Source organism: Pinus tabuliformis, chromosome 8 (assembly GCF_031772625.1).
Source record: "Pinus tabuliformis cultivar Carrire ecotype Pingquan chromosome 8, CPIR1, whole genome shotgun sequence".
In the NCBI taxonomy this organism is placed as follows: domain Eukaryota; kingdom Viridiplantae; phylum Streptophyta; class Pinopsida; order Pinales; family Pinaceae; genus Pinus; species Pinus tabuliformis.
Window position 1 is genome coordinate 1,786,598,452 of NC_142294.1, and position 17,427 is coordinate 1,786,615,878.

Genomic DNA, 17,427 nt, shown 5'->3' on the forward strand with positions numbered 1-17,427 from the left:
CTTCGGGTCGGTTGAGACTGGTCTAGGACCAGTGGTACACTCTCTGAGACTGCGATACTGGTCTAGGACCAGTGGTAGGAGTGGTACTTACTATGAAGCTAACTTCGGGTTGGCTGAGACTGGTCTGAGACCAGTGGTATGCACTCTGAGACTGACTTTGAGTCAGTGGAGGGTGATACTGGTCTAGGACTAGTGGAGTTGTACTCACTATGACGTTGACTTTGGGTTGGTTGAGACTGGTCTGGGACCAGTGGTACATACTCCGAGACTAACTTTGAGTTAGTATGATACATCCTCGATCATTTCTTCTTCTTCATAATTCAGACAAAAGCAGAGCAGAACAGAACAATGCAAGAGCAGAGCAGAACAGAGCAAAATAGTATCGATCAGTATAGGGCAGAACAAGACAAATCAGAACAGGTATAATAGAGCAGAGCAGGGCAAGGGTCAAGATGTATAGGGCAGTGCATTTGATGGATGAATAGTAACGACCGATAGACAGATTGCAGATGAAGTTCTCCCTGGTTGAGAGGGAGTGTTAAAATTGGAAACCAGGGAAAAACTTCATGTGGGTCATCTTATTCATGGCTAATAATATTTTTATTAGATTCCTCTTGTCGAGAGGTGTAGGATTGATATAAAGATCATCCGATTCCGATAAGTATTCATGGAGATATGAATTTATTTTGATTATGGAATTATTATCAAGCCGACCTACAACTCATGTAGGCTCAGAAGCCCAACAGTTGCATCTATTCAAACACCAACGTTGTGTATAAATATAAGAAAAATTTTCCTCATTTTCACTCACTCTTCTCATCACATCTATCTCTCTACTGCGCATAAATGAGTCTCTTCTCTAATGCGCAGAAATGGGTCTCTCTCTCACACATGTGAAGCCGGACGCTGTTGAACCTGAAGCTGCAACTAAAGATCCAAAGATTGACCTGCATGGCCTAGAATATCTCCTCTTTGGAACTGCGTTGTAGGTTCATCTGAACCTCCTCTTAAAGCCACAACTTTTGGTGGTGGAATGAAGTCAATCTGATGAACAATTTGCAAGATATCGACTGCCCTAGTTTGAAGCCGGAAACTGCTGAAACTGAAGCTGCAACTGCAGAAGTAAAGATTGACCTACGTGGCCTAGAATATATCCTCATCTAAACTGCACTGTAGGTTCATCTGAACCTCCTCTAGAAGCCGCAACTTTTCGTGGTGGAATGAAGTCAATCCGAAGGTTGATTTGTGAGATATCGTCTGCCCTAGTTTGATAATGAAGCCGCTAATGCTGATGCTACTGATATAGGGTTTGCTACTGCTGATATGAATCATTTTATTGTACTATTTCTCACTACTGAATTATTGAAGATAAAATAAGATTTGATCAAAGGCTTTCCCCACACATTGTGGGGTTTGTCCCTGGCTAGTTGCCACATCTTGTGTCTCTTGTCTTGGCTTGTTTTCTGTCAATCGTTTAATGTTCTATCTGCACTTTACTTTATGTACATGTGATTTCTAATCTGTGGAATATAATAAGAAAAAGAAGTAAACTTTTATAAGCATAGAACATACCATAACTTAACAAGAAGTGGCCAATCAGAAGTCTCATGCCAACAAGAGTTGAGCATGGTGGTTAATGCCATGATCGGTGGTCGACTGAGGCAATCTACAACATTATTGGTGCTACCCTTCTTATATTTGATATTCAAATGGAACTATTGCAGGTATGTGGACCACTTCTAATGGTGATCGTTCTGCAATTTCCCTTGGGTCTGTATGAACTGCAGGGGTCAGTTGTCTGTGTGGATGACGGTTTCCTTCCCCAAAATGTAATGCTTCCATTATCGACGGGCCTACACAATGGAATAAATCTCTTTGTCATAAGTGGGATACTTCTGAACTATGTCTAAAAGTGTCTCGTTGTGATATGCCATTGGATTCCCATGTTGAGTAAGGACTGTCCCAATAGCGTAGTCAGAGGCATCTGTCTCAACCTCAAATGGTTGTTGCAAGTCTGGTAATGCGAGCACTGGTGCTGAGCAGAGGTGATATTTCAACTCTTTGAATGCCTTCTGTTGAAATTCAGACCAAAAGAATTTTTCTTTTTCTCCTCCCTTGGTGGCTTGACTCAAGGGCCAAGTGATATGAGAAAATCCCAACATGAACCTGTGGTAGAAGTTGGCAAGACCTAGAAAGTTTCAAAGCTCTGTCAGAGTGGTTGGAGATGGCCAATCCCTAATGACTTGGATCTTGGTTGGATCCACATGCACCCCCTGTTCATCAATAATGTATCCCAGATACTGAACCTAGGTCATGCCAAAAGTGCATTTCTCCAAATTAGCACATAATTTGTGTTGCCACAGTGTTTGGAGAACTTGTCGGATGTGGTGGAGGTGCTCTTCCCAACACTGGCTGAATATCAGGATGTCATCCAAGTATACCACTACAAATGAGTTGGTGAATGGCCGCAAGATGTCATCCATTAGCCTCATGAAGGTTGCAGGAGCATTCGTCAATCCGAAAGGCATAACCAACCATTCGAAAAGGCCCTCCTTAGTTTTGAAGGTAGTCTTCCACACATCGGAGGGTTCGATTGATACCTGGTGATATCCTGACTTTAAATCAATCTTGCTAAAATATTTTCCCCCCTTTAGGTGGTCTAAGTGGTCATCAATCCATGGGATCGGGTACCTATTACGAACAATGATCTTGTTCAGTGCCCGATAGTCAATATAGAGTCTCCAAGTCCCATCCTTCTTCTGTACCAACACGATCGGGCTCCCACGGGGCGATGAACTCAGACGAATGTGGCCTTTCTGCAGAAGCTCCTGAATCTGCCTCTTGATTTCATCATTCTCTAGAACAGAGCACTGATAGATTGGTCCATTGGGCAGCGACACACCTGGGGTCATATCGATGGAGTGCTTGACCTGACAGTGTAGAGGAACTCCTACGGGGGAGGTGAAGATGTCCCTGTACTCCTCCACAACCTTGTCCGTCTGTAGTTGTCGTGCGGAGGGGACCTGTCTGGAGGTCATGGCCACCATCTTCTTCTTTCCTTGAGGGCATATCATCAGGAAAACAAATTTCCCGGTTTTGGAAATGAGCTTACTACATTGTTTTGCAGTAACCAAAGAGATGGCAGTAGGCGGTGCTACCTCTGGTATCCTGTACAACTTATTTCCCAAAGTAACAATAACAACATGGGGCCTTGATTCATACACAGCATGTCACTTCCACAAGTATGGTTGTCCTAATAATACATCAAAAACTTCAAGGGGAGCAATGTCACACAATACCTCATCCGTGAAGGGCTTGATGTTGTATGGAATGCAACACTACTGGCTCATGTGAAGATCCCATCCTTGGTGAAGCCACCTAATGGTGTACAATTGTGGATGTGTTATGGTCAGTAAGCCCATCCTCTTCATGATCTCTGCCAAAATCAGGTTCTTTTGGCTCCCATTGTTGACAATGAACTGTGGCGGGGAGCCCTTTACCCACATCTAGGAGCGGAAGAGATGCTCCTCCTCGTCTGGATCTTTGGGTTCCTCCTTCTTGATATTTGTGGTGGAAATGGTGGCATTGGGATCCATATCGATAATATGCTTCCCTTTGTCATTCCCCTTGCCAGGTTCTGACTCAGAGTCAGAACATGCATCTGATCCTGAAACCTTTAGCTTGGCCACCAGTGACTGCTTGGCCTGAAACTCACTTGTGTTGTGAATGGAGTTCTTATGGAACTCACACCACTTTCCCATGTCCTTTTTCTACTTCACGACACTGTTCTTTGCTTACAGCTTTGGTAGGTTTTATTGGGCCACCCCACCTTGGATTTGTCCTTTGTTTTGCGATTTGGGGGCACCTTTCCCTTGCTACAGATTCGCAGATCCAAAGTCTCGCTTCTTTTGTTTAAACCTTTACTCAACCTTGACGGCATATCAGTATGTCATGCCAAGCGAGGAGATGTTCAGGAATTCTATTTCTTCATGGATGTACTTGTGCAGGTAGCCACGGTATTTGAGTACCAAATGTTGCTCCGAATCCTCGATACCCAACTTTGTGCGAAGGGTATGGAAAATATTGGTAAACTACGACATGTCTTGGTCCCTTCCCTGCCGCAGCGTGGTCCACTTTATGTATTGATCCTCATAGCTTCTAACACGGTAGTATTGCTCCTTGATGGCATCCTGGAACGAATTCCAAGTGGGTGTGGCTAAAAATAGTGAGCCTTTACTTTCATCCTTTTTCTCGCAGTAGGTTTCCCATAAGTCCTTGACGTGGGGGGTTACTTTGAGAAGAGCAAAAATAATCTTTTCCTAACTGGAAAAATTATGAACAGAAAAATAACCCTCTAAAAGATTTAACCATTTATCGATGACATCTGCGTCTATCTGACCCTTGAATATGGGGATTTCAAAATTAACTTGTACCTTAAACGGTGTGGCATTTCCAGAGTGGTTGTTGGAAGCCGATGCGTCGCCGCTGGGTAGCCGCTGAAGGATCTGGGCAAAGTTATCCATCTTCACGTTCCTTTGTCACTCGAGGGCTTCTTCGAGCAAGATTTTGATAGGGTCTCCTACCCCCTCGTCTTTCTTTTCATCCGCCATGGGAGGCCATTGGGATTTGCGAGGCTGGTCTTGCAAAAGTTCGACCAGTTCAATCCCTACTCTTTATATCCAGACCTCACTGGGGACATGAAAAGAAAAATAGAGAAAAAAAAACAGACCGCTCTGATACCACTAATCTGGATTTAAACAAGAATGCAACAAATTACACAGATAACCATAAACATAGAGATGTAGTGGAAATAATACTTCATTTCATTAATGTAAAATACTGAAATATGCTTACAAACAGAAATGGAAATAAATCAGCTAGGACGATGGTAGGTTATCTCTAAGAAGAGATGTGGCAACTACATGCCTTTGAGCTACCTTACAATGAGGCTCAAGGGCCTTTCTACTATTGAACAATAAGAGTAAACCCTAAACAACCAAAACCATAACCCGAGGAGATGTAGCACTAAGAGTTTATGGGCCCCGTTGGGGTGAGTTGGACAGCCAACTTCTCATGGCCGCGACTTGTTCATATTATCTCCATTTGACATGCATGATAACCCATTGGAAAGATCTCTCTGAGGAATATGATGGAAAATATGATTTTAGACAGAAAATCGGTGGCAGTAGATTTCCAAAAAAACGTCGTCCTACCAAAAAAACTTCGTTTACAGCCTTAAAACGGCGATGGAAGTTTAGGACCCGAAAAACTGCTAAAAATAGTAAATTGTGCTACAATTAAGGAAATTGAAAAAGTGAAAGAAGCAATGGTAGGGGTCCAAGTGGAATTGCCGGGTGGCTACCAATATCCACCTGGATCAAGTTGTCGGCTGGAAGGAAACCCATTGCAATAAAATGGTTGTATATGAAGAAGATGAATGCAGAAGGAAAGGTGGAGAAATACAAAGCTCAGTTCGTAGCAAAAGGTTATTCCCAAGTGTCGAGAATTGATTTTGGTGATATTTTCTCTTGTTGCCAAGGTATCTTCTATTATATTACTTTTATCTATTTTTTTTGTTTTTATTTTTTAGGTATAACAGATGAATGTGAAGACAACATTTCTTTACGGGGATCTAGAAGAAGATATCTACATGAAGCAACTTGAAGGCTTTACAATGAAGGGAAAGAAATAACTGGTATGCGAGTTAAAAAAGTCTCTGTGTAGGTTAAAATAGTCACCAAGGATGTGGTATAAGAAATTTGATACATTTATACGAGGACTTGGCTTCACTAGAAGCAAAGTAGACCACTATGTTTATTTTAAATTAATTGATAACCATGTTATTTATCTGGTCTTATATGTGGATGATATGTTGTTGATTGGAAATGACTAGTTAAGGTTCCTATTCCTGTAGGTGTAAAGCTATCTGTTGAACAATGTCCCAAGGCACAAGAAGAGGAGGAGGACATGTCTCGTGTTCCATACGCAAGTGCAGTCAGTAGCCTGATGTATGCAATGGTCTGTACTAAACCAGACATTGCACATGCAGTGGGAGTATTGAGAAGGTTTATGTTAAAACTAGTGAAGGAGCATTAGAAAACAATGAAGTGGGTTTTCAGGGATTTTTTTGGCACTAGTGACTATGATATGTGCTACCAAGGAAGACCATGATTAGATAGATTTTTGGACATATGTGGCTTTGTTTATGCAGACTAGGCTTGAGATCTGGATCAAAGAAGATCTACAAATGGGCATGTGTTTAACCTATTTGGAGGTGAAATAAATTGGATGAGCAAGAAATTGTCTATATTGGCACTTTCAACTATAGACATAGAATAAATGGAATCCACTCATGCAAGAAAGGAAGCAATTTGGTTACAGAGATTGTGTTCAAGTATGGGGTTAGTACAATGAGCTATAAGGATAGATTGTGACAACTTTGTGAGGGATATGGTCGAGGAAAAAAATGTTTTGTTGGTAAAGGTGGACATTTTGAAAAATGTTGTAGATGCATTGACGAAGTCTGTGAGCATTGAGAAGTTTTCTTGGTGTAGAGAAACAATGGGTGTTGCAGGGTTGGACCAATGACTAAGCTCTCTTGTGACCCCCTATGTCGAAAAGAAAACAACAAGTGGGAGAATGTTGGGGGGTTTAGAGTGGCGGTAGACCCCCTGTACGGGGTATGGGGCAATGCCCTGGGAAATTTTTTTTGGACCCCATATTAGGTGGGTGGACCCACCTATGGTTTTGTGCATGGATTTCATACATGGTTTTGGGCATGATGTTTTTCTGCCCATGGTTTTTTGTAGATCTGTCCAAGGGAACTACAATTATGTTCTAATCCAGGGTTAACGTATTGGGGTTTATGAACTCTTTGGCATGTATATATATGTATAGTAACAATGAAAGGAACATAATGAAAAATAAATCTGGTAGTCCTAGTTTTGGGATCCAGGGGAAAATCTATGTGTATATCTATTTTATGTTTTATTTTCTCGCCATTGGTTGTTTTTTGTTTTTAGAATTCGTGCGTAGGTAATTTTTGTACAAGTTTAAAACCTACAATTAGCAAGGATAGAAGGTGATATATTTTTCATGGTAGCAGCAGTATCTGTATATAAGATTGGAAACCCATAAGGATCTTCTTCCTGAAGGTATCCATCATCTCCCCTTCCACCTCTACCCCCTCGAGCTCCTCTATTTTCTATTCAACCTCTTCTTCCACCAATCCTTAGTCCATCATCTCCATTTTTTACTTCTCCTTCCCCTTATCCTACCATTATAGATTCCTCAGAGATTATATAAGGTTCAATGTTATGAAACCAGCTCAAGAAAAAGATAGAAAAGATTGATCAACGCCTTAGAATTCAGCCTCTTCGAGGGGGCAACCACCTTTACATTACATAAATGAACAATTCTTGGATGATTCAAATGACAAAACCTCCTTTCTATATATAGGAGTCTAAGGAGTCACAATATAGCCCAGCCGACCTAACAATAATAATATAAAGCCACAAAAATAACAATAGAGGGATTCTATGGGGCACAGTAATAACAATATGGGGATAATAGGGGCACAACAATATTAATAAGGGGTACAACTACAATAGTAATGGGGTAATCACTAGTATTATAGGGACCCAACATGCCCCTCTCCTTCAAAAAAGTGTTGTCCTCAATGCTTGAGAAGTTCTGGATGCTTCTGTATAAAATTCTCATCCTCCCATGTGGAATCTTCAGCGATAAGTTCTTCCACTTGATAAGATACTTCGAAATTGATCGATTTCGTAGCTGTCGAGTTCTTGTTTCTGTGACTGCTTCCGGTTCCAATATAATTTTTCCTTCCTCGTCAAGTTCTCGCAATATTGTTTGAACTGGGAGTTTGTCGCCTATAACCTTCTTTAAACATGAAACATGGAAAACTGGGTGCAATCGAGAAGCTGCAGGAAGCTCCAATTTGTACGCCATAGTACTAATCTTTTGCAACACCTTGTATGGACCATAATACTTTGGTGATAATTTATTATCCTTCTTAGCTTGCTTGAGGGACATTTTCTTATATGTTTGTAGCCGTAGGAATACCCAATCACCTACATCAAAACTTCTTTCACTACGATGTTGATCTGCCTGTTGTTTCATTCTATTCTGTGCCAACACGAGGTTATCCTTTAAGAGTTGGAGGACTTGTTAGTTGATGTTCAATGTGATGTTCCACTGCTTGAACCTTAGAATTTTCTCTTAAATATGATGTGATGGATGGTGGCTGATACCCATAAAGTGCCATAAATGGGGTCATTTTTGTTGCTGTATGGAAGGAAGTGTTCTACCACCATTCAGCCAGAGGCAACCATTTGACCCATTGTGTCTGTTTATCAGATACAAAGCAACGAAGATATCCTTCCAAACATTTGTTTACTATCTCAGTTTTCCCATCAGATTGAGGATGATAAGATGAGCTATGAGCTAACTGGGTACCAAGACAAGAAAATAATCCTGTCCAAAAATTTCCAGTGAAAATGGGATCTCTATCACTTACAATAATCTTTGGGTTTCCATGTAGCTTTTGAATTGTTTCCATAAATGCAGTAGAAACTCTACTGGCTTTAAATGGATGTGATAATGCACAAAAGTGTGCATACTTGGTAAGTCTATCAACTACCACCATGATGAAACTCTTTCCCTCAGACTTGGGTAAACCTGTGATAAAATCCATTGAAACCTCCTCCCAATGTTGGCTTGGAATGGATAAAGGTTGTAATAGACCCGGTGTCTTAATTGTTTCAACTTTATTTTGTTGGCAAACCAAACATTCCGCCACAAACTTTTGAATATCTGATTTAAGGCCATCCCAAAAAAATTCCTTCTTAACCCTGTGGTAAGTTTTTAAAAATCCTGAGTGCCCTCCTAAGGGGAAGTGTGCAATTCCATAAGAATCTTTTGTTTTAGCTGGGAATTCTTACAGAGGCATAAGCGATCTTTGTACCATAACGAATCATTTTTCCAGCTAAATGTATCAGACATACTAGAATCTTGTTGTAACTTTTGAATAAGTGCCCACACTTCTTCGTCATTCTTCCATTCCTCCCTTGCTTTGTTTATCCAACCTGGTTGGATAATAGAAATGGCACACAACAATGCTTCCACATCCTCATCCTTTCTTGAGAGTGCATCTGCCACCACATTTTGCTTCCCTTTTTTGTAGATGATTTCAAAGTCATAACCCAACATCTTTGTGACCCACTTTTGTTGCTCTTTAAAGGATAATCTTTGTTCTAAAAAATATTTAAGGCTATCATGATCCGTTTTTACCTTGAAGTGTCTTCCCATTAGGTAGGGTCGCCATTTCTTAAGTGCATGGAGTATTGCCAACATTTCCTTCTCATAAATAGCTTTGTGTAAAAACTTTCCCTTGATTGGACGACTTTCAAAAGTAATGGGTCTTTCATCTTGCATTAAAACTGCACCAATTCCATTTCCTGAAGCATCACATTCCACAATAAAGGATTTTGTGAAGTCTGGTGTAGCTAAGACCAGTGCTTGGCACATTGCCTCTTTAAGATGTTCAAATGCCTTTGTTGCTTCTGGAGTCCATGAAAATGCATCTTTCTTCAATAATGTTGTTAGAGGTGCTGCTATTCTCCCATAATTCTTAACAAAATTGCGATAATACCCTGTCAACCCGAGAAATCCTCGCAGATGCTTTATGGATGTGGGAATTTTCCATTCCTTAATGGATTTAATTTTGCTAGGGTCTACCTTAACTCCTTCATGAGATACAATATGACCCAGATATTCCACCTCTTGTACTCCAAAGAAATATTTGGATCTTTTTGCATATAATTGTTTCTCCTCCAATAGTTGTAGCACCCTGTCAACATGTTCAACATGTCCTTCCAAGACTTGCTGTAGATTAGTATATCATCAAAAAATACTAACACAAATTTTCTAAGGAATGGTTTGAAAATTGAATTCATTAAACCTTGAAATTTTGAAGGTGCATTGGTAAGGCCAAAAGGCATGACCAAAAATTCATAATGACCCTCATGAGTTCTAAATGTTGTTTTTGGAATGTCTTCATTCTTCATTCTGATTTGATGATATCCTGAACGAAGATCCAACTTGGTGAAGTAAATTGATCCATGCAATTCATCCAGTAATTCATCAATGACAGGAATGGGAAACTTATCTTTAATAGTGAGCTTGTTGAGCTCCCTATAATCTGGACACATGCGCCATGATCCATCCTTCTTGTGCACCAATACCACTGGAGCAGAGAAAGAACTTTGACTTGGTTGAATTATACCAGCCTCTAGCATTTCTGCAACCATACATTCAATTTCACTCTTTTGGGCATAGGGATATTTGTACGGCTTGATGTTTGGAGGAACACTTCCTGGAATCAGATGAATAGCATGATCATGATCAAAAATAGTTGGGAGACCTTTGGGAGTCTCAAATACCTCGGAATGATTGTCCAAGACTTTTTGGAGATATGGAGAAATAGATGATTCCACCGTGGACACATCTAGCGAACATAATTGTGCAATTACACCTCTTTGTTCCTTTTTTAGAAGCTTTGTCATACCGTTAGAGCTGATTATCTTTCCCGGCTTCCCTGCAATACCCCTTAATTCAACTTCCTTTCCTTCCACAAAAAATTTCATGAAAAGTTCTTGAAAATTAAAAGCTATTGTACCCAAGGACGGTAGCCATTGGAATCCTAGTACAACATCAGCACCTCCCATTGGAATGGAAAGCATTGGGCTAGTCAATACATATTCTCCCATGGATAGCTTGATATTATGGCACTTTCCCGAGAAATTTATTATTCCTCCATTTGCAACCATCACTTGACACTCTGGTGCTGGATATAAGAAGCAATTCAATTCTCTTGCTACCTTAAAATGAATAAAATTGTGGGTACTTCCTGAATCAATCAACACTATTACCTTTTTCTTCTTGATTTGTCCTTCTATCTTGATGGTTTGAGGAGTGGTAATTCCCGCCAATGCATTACAAGATATGGTCGGATTCATTTCTTCTTTATCTAGGCTTTGTTCCTGGAGTATATCCTCTTCTTTTGACCTTTCTTGCTCCTTTTCTTCTTCCTCTTCACAATCTATGTAGAATAATTTCTTCTCAGCACACTTATGACCTTTAGTGTATTTTCTATCACAACTATAACAAAGCCCTTTTGCTCTTTTTTCTTGCAATTGTTGTGGCGTCAACCTTATAGGTTGTGGAAGACTAGCGACAGCAACACTTCCGTCTTTATAGTTGTGAGTGGTATGCTTCCTAGTTGCCATAATTTTGCTTTCCATTTTTCTTGCTAACCTGAATGCCTTCTCTAATGAATCAGGTTCCCAAAGGCAAACATCATGTTGGATATTATCCTTTAAAGACCCTATGAACACATCAATCCTATGCTCCTCTGGAATATCTTTTACCCTTATGTTCAATTTTTGGAACTCCTCAATGTGCTCCATTATTGAACCCTTTTGTTTGAGACTTATCAATTGGCTAAAAAAAGTGTTGCTTTTTGTATCCTCATAATGTGCTATCGATTCTTCCGTAAAAAATGCCCAAGTGATAAATTGTTTATGAGAGCAAATCCATTGATACCATACAAACTGATTTGGTTCCAAATATAAAGTTGCAATACGTACCTTTTGTGTGTTTTGCACATTATTGAGATCGAAAAATTGCTCCATCTGTAATATCCATGTTGCGGGATCCTTGCCATCAAACTTCCTCATATCGATCTTTGGAATATTGTGGGTCTTTGATCCAACATTAGAGTCTATGGAATCATGATTAACATTCTTTTGTTCTCATCATGAGTTTCCTTTACTACCCTTTCACCATTAGTGACCCTTTCTTGTAGCAACTTATTCATATTTATCTTCAATTCTTCCATGTCTGTCTTCAAATCTATCTTCAAATCATCCATCTTAGCATCCACGTCATTCATCTTAGCTTCTACACCTTTCTTTAAACAATCCATCTTAGCTTCTACGTTTCTTTAAACCATCCATCTTAGATTCTATTCCTTTTTGTGCAAGGGACAGTTGTTGCACTTGGTCTTGTAATTTTGATATATCATGTTGCATTTCTTCCTCTTCTTCATGAGTCATGCTAGAGCTTTCAGGTTCCTTACTAGGTGTTTGCATTTTCTTTCCTCGGGGCATCATTTACTGATAATAATGCTCTAATATGCCCTTTGAATTCCTTCAAAATAAATTTTCAAACCAAGCTTAAGCAAAAAGTTAAGAAAATCTACACACCTTTTTTCACTTTGTAGGAGCTCGATATTGCCTTTGATGTATCTTTGTACTTTCTGATCATCTAGTTCTAAATTTGTGACATGAAGTAGCCATTTGTGTCCTCTTTCCAATGCCACAAGTCTGACCCAAATTGGATTTTCAAAGGAAGAGTTATGCGAAATCTCCCACAGTGACTTGATTATAGACTATTTCAGTAGAGCAAAATTGTATGACGTGCCACAAGTCACTGTTTCGACCTTTGGATCTAAAAAATGCATACAAGAAACTACAGTCCATCCTCTTTCTATACCTTCTTATGAAATTTCAATCCGATCCCCAGAGAAAAAGTTATGACTATTTTCCCCAGCTCACCTGTTTGGAATGTAATTCAGGTGTTTGCAAAAAGACCAACTTCCTCAGATCATATCTCCGCAAATATAGCGCGAAAAGCTCTGAAATTCGGACCCGAGGTTCAGTGCAATTTCTTCTCAAATCTGTTTTTCTTGCAACTTCTGAAACTTCGCAGAAAAAAGTTAGAGCGAAAATGCCACGATGACCTGTTTGGAGTAGCAAAACCCTAGAATCCGAAGCTCTGATACCAAATGTTATGAAACCAGCTCAAGAAAAAGATAGAAAAGATTGATCAACGCCTTAGAATTCAGCCTCTTCAAGGGGGCAACCTCCTTTACATTACATAAATGAACAATTCTTGGATGATTCAAATGACAAAACCTCCTTTCTATATATAGGAGTCTAAGGAGTCACAATATAACCCAGCCGACCTAACAATAATAATATAAAGCCACAAAAATAACAATAGAGGGATTCTATGGGGCACAGTAATAACAATGTGGGGATAATAGGGGCACAACAATATTAATAAGGGGTACAACTACATTAGTAATGAGGTAATAACTAGTATTATAGGGACCCAACATTCAACAATAGGGTTGTCTACTTCTTCCTCTATTTCTTCTACTAATGGTATGTCAGATAAAATTTCCTCCTCTTCTTCACTAGGTACTTCTAACTCCTTCCTTAAGATTTGTTCACTTATTGAAGAGATAAATATGACTCCTTCAGTAGGGGATATAGGTTCTTCACCTGCAAATTATGTGGACGAGGTTGGTGAGTCCCAAGGCTAAATTTCAGACCTATGTACTTCTGGGAGTCTATGCCTACATGATATGGATGGAATGGGAATTACGATGGATGGTGTGGCACTATGTGGTCTAACGAGGGTGGTTGGTGATGTTGGTATTGAACTGCATCCCCTAACTCTACTTACAAATCTATCCCTAGGATCCCGTTCTCTTTACGTGCATCCTAAATGATTTTAATTATGCATATAGAAAATTAATTCATCTAGTATGATATGTAAATAAAAAATAAAATCCTATATACACTTCCCCAACAACGACACTAGAAATGATCAGTAATTTAATTGATAGTTAAATTATGTCATTAAATTGTTAAACTTAGGGTTCATATTCTTGGGAAATGTATGTGCACAATATATGATAGGAGGTTTATTTTTTATCAAGAAATTAAATTCTTATCTATCAAATTCAAATGCAAACTGTAAATATGATACATTGAATATTTCCCCCTCATCAATTATATGCACATGTTCTTTATATAATACTTGTTTAAATCAAAAGGAAATGAACTAAAATTTTAATCTAGGAACAAGAATTGTAAATCTTTTCTATCTTGCAGAATGAAAAGATTATGCTACTGAACTGAATTGAAAGGTTATTTAATTGAAAGAATTGAAGAATAATTCTAGTAAACCAAATCAAAATTCTATGCTACTTGACTTGCAATAAATCTATTCTATTCTTGACTGGAAGTGAAATTATTCTAAGTTCTTTTGGAATCAACTCTATTCTAGGAATATAATGAAGAAATGTAACTAAAGAGCAGAATTGAAATTAAATTGAAAACAATGACTCAAATCTTGTATATAACTAATGTGCACTTGCTATGATTAGAGTCAATCTGAACATTATCTTAAATATGAGAATAAGCCTCACAAGACAATAAACCTGATTAACAAAATGTTTTTGTGTTTTTAATTTTGATTGTGAGCTCTCTACTTGTACAAACAAACCAATAGAAGTAAACTAATGATTGAAAGCAAAACATTAACAGGAAAATTACAAATCAAATGGAAACGACTTCTAAAAAGGAATGAAATTGAATAACTAAGTTGTCTTACGAATCTTCAGGGGGGCCTCCTATTGAGAGCAAGGTGTGTATGAACTCAAATTAAACTAATCACCAATGCATTTATAACTTAAGTCTGGAACAAAGTATTATATTAACAGAGTTTCAAATCTCAAACAAATGCAAACTTAAAATTCTTGATTGTCCTCATCTCCCAGATGGAGGAAATGTTTATAATTTTCCTAATCTTAATGACCAAAGAAATAAATGTCGAAAGGCGAGTTCACTAAGTGACAGATAAGTGTTTAAATTGTGTTGGGTTGTGTTATATTCTTTCATCGACTAGCCCATGTAGTTAACCAGGGGGTTAGAGGGGGGGTGGAGCCCCCCTTTCGTCGCGTCGATTGCATAGCGGGGGGGTCACAAGGGGTTTGAGGGGTGCTAGTAACCCCACTCTATGGGGTCTGGGGTAGCACCCCAGAAAATTTTGGTTTTGGAACCTATGTTAGGTTGGGGAGACCCACCTATGGTTTTGTGCATGATTTTCGCATATGTTTTTGGATGCGATGGTTTTCAATCCATGGTTTTGGACGCGATGGTTTTCGGTCCATGGTATTGGATGCTTCAGCATGTTAAATATGTATTATAACATTGAAAGGAACATAACAAAAAAATCAAGCTGGTAGTCCCGGTTTTGGGATCCAAGGGAAAATCTCTGTGTATATGTGTTTTATGTGTTATGCTCTCACATTGTTTATTTTATGTGTTTTAGAATTCGTATGCAGGTAATTTCTGTATGGGGTTAAAACCTACATTTGGTATCAGAGCAATTTTTGGCTTCAAGGGATGCCTTTGTTGTTGAGGGGTTTCGCTCAGGCCTGTGGTAGACCCTGTTCAGTGGGAGATCTGTGAGATTGATTCTGGTGGTGAAAGAAGATGGCAAGCAGTGGAAAGATAGAGATCAAGAAATTTAATGGTCAGAGTTTTGATTTGTGGAAACTCAATATGGAGGATCTGTTGGTGGATAAATATTCGTGGATCATGGTAGATCCAGGTACTAAACCAACGAGAGTGTCCGATGAAGAATGGAAGAAGTTGGATCGGAAGGAAAAGAGCACAATACGATTGTGTGTCTCAGATTCAGTATTGCTGAATGTATCAAGGGAAGCTACGGTGAAGGCTTTGTGGGACAAGTTAGGGACTTTGTACCATTCTAAGTCTCTGGTGAATAAACTGTTCCTATAGAAAAAGCTGTATAACCTAAGGATGAAAGATGGAGACTCAGTGACAGAGCATCTGAACGCATTTAATACTATGGTAAGTCAGTTAGAATATGTTGATATTAAAATTTCAGATGAAGATAAGTGCATCAGTTTGTTGTGTTCTCTACCAGATTCGTGGGATAGTCTAGTTATTGCAATAGGTAGCAATGCAACTTCCTTGCAGTTTGATGAAATAGTCTCATCCTTGCTAACGAAGGAGATGAGACGGAAAAATATGGAGAGCCAGAATGGTGATGCCTTGTATATACAAGGACGGTCCCAGAACAGAAACAAAAATAAGTCATTGAGTGGGAGATCTAAATCTAGAGGGAGATCTAAATCTCCAAGAAAACCCGTAAAGGTGGTGTGCTGGAAATGCGGAAAGGAAGGGCACTACAAAAGGGATTGTAAATCAAAATCTCCTGATAAAGGAAAGGGATCTGATGATGCTCCTTCTGCAGAGGCGAAAACTACCTCAGATGAAGGTGGGGATGTGTACTTGGCTTCTTCAAGTACACATGTAGATCATGAGGCATGGTTGATTGACTCAGGTGCATCCTTTCACTTCACTCCCCATAGAGAGTGGTTCTGCGAGTATGAGAAATATGATGGTGGTGATGTCTTCTTAGGGGATGATAGGAAGGCAAGAATTGTTGGTCGCCGAAAAGTAAAGTTGAAGTTGCAAGGTGGAAGGGTTATAACACTTCCAGGTGTTCTGCATATTCCTGCATTGGCCAGAAATCTGATTTCTGTAAGCAATTTGGACGATGTAGGTGTAAAAATAGTGTTCGAGAAGGATACCTGCAAGATGGTTCGGGGAGCACTGGTATTGATGCATGGAGTTCGGATCAGAACTCTGTACAAGCTGCAAGGTAGCATGGTTGTTGATGGGTGCAATAGTTCTGTGGTTCCTGAAAGTGGAGCAGAAAATATAGTGGTCTCTGGAGAGAAGACCATGCTGTGGCATCAAAGGCTTGGACATATTTGAGAGAAGGGCCTTCAAATACTTCATGGTAAAGGAATGGTAGAAGGTATGAGTAATAGCTCTCTAGATTTTGATTTCTGTGAAAATTGTGTATATGGGAAGCAAAATCAGGTGAGTGTCCCCTCCGGTGGTAAGAGGGCGAAACATATACTAGAGCTTGTGCATAGTGATGTGTTTGGAACTGTGAAGGTTCCATCACTAGGTAAGTCTATGTACTATGTATCATTTATCGATGATTTCTCAAGGAATACATGGATATATTTCCTTAAGAAGAAATCTGAAGTCTTTGACAGGTTTAAAGAATTCAAGGCTCTGGTGGAAAATCAGACAAAGAAGAAGATAAAGGTGCTGAGAACAGATAACAGTGGAGAGTTTTGTGCTAAGGAATTTGAAGAATTCTGTAAGAAGTGTGGTATATCATGGCAGAAGACTACTCCATATACACCTTAACAAAATGGAGTTGCAGAAAGAATGAACAAGATGTTGATGGAAAGGCAAGAAGCATGCTCAGTGGTGTCGGGTGAAGACAGGAATTCTGGGCAGAGGCGGTGGAGACAACATGTTACCTAGTCAACAGATCACCTTCATCAGCGTTGGAGGATAAAACTCCACAAGAGGTATGGACTGGTAAGAAACCCTCTCTTTCACATCTAAGGGTATTTAGATGTGATGCATATGTACATGTTCCAAAGGAGAAACAAACCAAGTTGGATAGTAAATCTGAAAAAGTGCATCTTTATTGGGTATA